Here is a 4,329-nt window from a genome sequence, read left to right as displayed (position 1 = left end):
TAGAAAGGGTTTCCTAGAGAGCATATCTTGTGTCTTATGTGTGTGTGAGCTTGTTTTGTTGTTCTCTACTTTTTTGCATAATTTATATTCACATGCATGCACTAATTATAGTTAAATCTATAGATATTAAAGTTTAATAAAATTGCAATAGTGTAGAATCTCAAATCTTAATATAATGTAATATTACAACTTGAAGAAAGAGCCCGAAAAAGAGAAACCCAGTTTGAGTGTCGTGAATCAATCGCAGTCCCTATTGAAAAAGTTGATATCAAGCCATACCATGGCGAGATCAATGCTCTGAAGCTAAACCACTGGTTGCAGCAACAAGAAGTTTATTTCAGTGTCCATCAAATTGAGGAAGGGCAAAAGATCTCATTTGCACGGATGAAATTGGAGGGACATGCACTAACTTGTTGGGAGAGCCACACAGAAACCCTGAGGTTGGAGGGAGAACCTCTAGTGACTAAGTGGGAGGATTTCAAAACCCTCTTTAAGTCACAGTTTTATCCCATTAAGTATGTGGAAGATGAGTGGATCCAGTGCCATTAATTCAGGCAAAATTTAGGCCAAAGCGTGCAAGAGTACATCGCAGAATTCAAAAAAATGGCTATAATGTTGGGTATCTCTCCAAAGAATCCATATGTACTCCTCAAGTATTTGGGGGGTCTGCATTGCCATAGACATGAGCAAGTGATGTTGTTCAAGCCCAAAATTGTGGACAAGGCTTGTGTATAGGCACAATACTTGGAGAACATAGGCCTGAAAAGAGCGCAATCAATTGGATTGAAGCAAAAGGAGAAACAAGACGCTTCTAAGGAGGAGAAGAAGAAGCAAAAAGGGGGAAATATAAGAAGACGATTGCCACAACACACCATTGTAGCCACTGGAACATTGATGGCCATACAAAGAAGAAGTGTTGGAAGTTGCATCCAAAGATAAACCCAAAGAACAAGAAGAAAGATAATAAGAAGAAGAATCTCATGGCCACTGATTCGAGCAACCAAGTTGAAAGCAACTAAGACGTGGATGAGAAGATCGTCTGTACATCAGTGCAGAAGGAGGTGAATCTAAGTAGCCTTCAGAAACAGGAAGAGAAAGAAATGACCAAACTCTTCCATGTAAAGATACATGTCAAGAAGACGAAGATTGATGCTCTGTTTGACTTAGGATCGCAGGCAAATCTCATTGCAGGAAATTGGGGCTAGAAGTTCATGATCATCCAAATCCATATCCATTGGGATGGATACATAAGGATGTAGAGCTGAAGGTATCAAAATAGTGTAAATTTAGATTTGCTATCAATGTTGATTTTATTGATGAAGTAGATCTGGATGTGGTTCCCCTTGATGTATGTGGAGTTGTGTTTGGGAGTCCATACATGTACATGCATGATGCAATATTCATGAGGATAGATAACCAATAATGTCTCATCAAGGATGTAAATAATTCACCATCAACGTGCACAAATGCAAGACAAAAATTTCACTGGTAAGTGCCAACCAAGCTAAGAAATTGATCAATTCCAACAAGAAGTATGTTTTATTATTTTTAAGAGAAACTCAGTCTGTAGAGGAGTCAATAAGAGGTAAGGCATCCCTAGAGGGTGTACTAAGAAATAGAAACAACCATTGGAGGATTTTTTACAAGCATACAAGGTCATGTTCTGAGAGCCTAAAGGGTTACCCCCTAAGAGAGAAGTGGAGCACGAGATCCAACTATTTCCAAACTCCACATTGTCAAATATTGGGTTGTATAGGCAGCCTGTCATTCGATCAAGTACATCACCATGTGGGTCACCGACCATCATTGTGACAAAGAAGGATGGGACTTGGTGGGTGTGTATAGATTACAGGGCGTTGAATACAATCACACTCAAGAACAGACACCCCCTGCCTAGGATAGATGATATGCTAGATCAGTTGCTGGAGGAAAATTATTTCACCAAACTGGACTTTAAGTCTGGATATCACCAAGTTCGAGTTGAATAAGAAGATACATGGAGGACTGCCTTGAAAATGAGGCAAGGTTTGTATGAGTGGTTAGTTATGCCATTTGGCCTATGTAATGCACCACCTATATTTATGAGATTAATGAATGGTGTACTGCAACCTTTTATAGATTCATTTGTTATTGTTTATTTGGATGATATACTGATAAATAGTGCTACCTGAGAGGAGCATATTTCACATTTAACACGGGTGCTGGAAACATTGAAGAAGCACCAACTGCTAGAAAATATCAAGAAGTGCGAGTTTGCGCAATAGTCCTTGGTGTATTTGGGATATGTGATTGGTGGAGGAGAATTGAAGATAGATCCTTCCAAGACGGAGGCCATCATGAAATGGTCGATGCCTACTAATGTTACTAAGGTTAGGAGTTTCATTAGGGAAACACAGTACCTGAGGAAATTCATAGCCTCATTTTCAGTTGTGGCAACATTGCTCCATACCATAACAACAAGTGGAAAGAGTTTCTAGTGGGGAAAAGGTTAGCAGAAGGCTTTCGATGAGTTAAAGAAGAATATTAGTGAAGCACCAGTTTTGGCATTACCAAACTTACATCGGCCCTTTGAAGTGGAAACAGATACGAGTGGGTATGATTTGGGAGTCTTTGTGATGCAAGGAGGAAGGCCAGTTTGCTACCATTCTAAAGTATTTCATGGGGCAATTCTTAACTACCCTACCTACGATAAGTATCTCTATGCCATGGTGCAAGCTATGAAGAAGTGGAAGAACTATCTGATGTGAAAGGGGACAATAATCCACATAGATCACCAGCTGTTATAGTACTTATAGGTCCATAATAAGCTACAACAAACCAGGCACTACAAGTGGATGGTTTTTTACAAAAATTTCATTTGGCGATCATGTATAAGAAGGGAAGCACAAATAAGTTGGTCGAAATATTGTCAAGGCCACCCAAATAAAATATTACAACTTTGGGGACTCTTATGCACATGGAGCCATTCACCCATGATGAATACAAAGAGGCATATTCAGAGGATGAGGACTTCAAGGAGGTGTATCATCAGTTCCAGAGTCAGAGTCATTTGCACGATGGTGATAACACCGTTGACTACCATCTCCAGGATGGGTTACTCTACAGGTTGGATAAGCTATGTGCTCCTAAAGGTGATTGATTGCAGCTGATTAGAGAGGCTCACACCTCCAAGGTTACATGGCACTTTGGGGTATGGAAGACCGTGGCTAACTTGCAGAGGTACGTGTATTGGCCCAAGATGCAAGAGAAGGTAGCTAGGATCATTGGAGGATGCATGCTTTGTTGTACCAACAAGCCTAGAAATAGGAAATAGGGTTTATATCATTCCTTACCTATACCTACTCATCCTTGCGAAAGCATTTCCATGGACTTTGTGGGAGGGTTACCGACAACTAGGAAGGGACATGACTACCTATTCGTGGTAGTTGATAGGTTCAACAAGATGTGTGTTCCGATGCCCTATAAAAATACCATCAGTGGACAAGAAGAAACAAACCTGTTCTTTGGAAAGGTCTAGGTGCACTTTGGCATACCAAGGAGCATCATTTCAGATAGGGATATAAGATTTCTCAGTGCATTCTGGACTACATTTTGGGAGAAGATGGACATGAAGTTGAAGAGATCTACAAGATTCCATCCATAGGTAGAAGTAGTCAACATGACTTTGGTGCAGCTTCTGAGGGGTTACAACTAGAAGCATCCGAAGACCTGGGATGAAAATCTGGTATATATACAACATTCTTATAACAGAGCAGTTCAAACTTCTACTGGAAAGTCCCCATTTGAGACTTATTTTTGATATTTTCCACCTTCACATTTGGATCTTGCATATGGGCAACAAGGGGGAGTGAAGGAGGATCTTACAGGATATGCTTTGAAGGCTGAAAAATTTATAGAGAAGATTAGGCAAATCCATCTACAAGTACAAGAAACATTGCAAAAGTCGCAGGAGAAGTATAAGGTCAGGCATGATCAACACATAACAGAGAAAACATTCAATGTGGGAGACAAAGTATGGCTACAACTGAACAAGGAGAGGTTGCAGGGGCCTGTTAAGAAAATCAAAGCTCTCAGATATGGTCCCTTTGAGATACTTAAAAAGGTGGGTGATAACGCCTATCCATTTAGTTTACCACCATATATGCACATTTACTTAGTTGTGAATGTGGAGAATTTGAAAACCCCTATGAGCCTTCCATGCTAGATTAGGAAGAGGAACATGTCCTACCTTCCGTGGATGATTTAGCACCAGACGCTCAAGCAGAGTTTACAAAAGATACAGTTTTGCAGAAGAGGTCAAGAAATACAAGACAAGGGCAGCAAGACCTT

Source organism: Pinus tabuliformis, chromosome 9 (genome assembly GCF_031772625.1).
Source record: "Pinus tabuliformis cultivar Carrire ecotype Pingquan chromosome 9, CPIR1, whole genome shotgun sequence".
Lineage (NCBI taxonomy): Eukaryota > Viridiplantae > Streptophyta > Pinopsida > Pinales > Pinaceae > Pinus > Pinus tabuliformis.
This window is presented reverse-complemented; position numbering follows the sequence as displayed.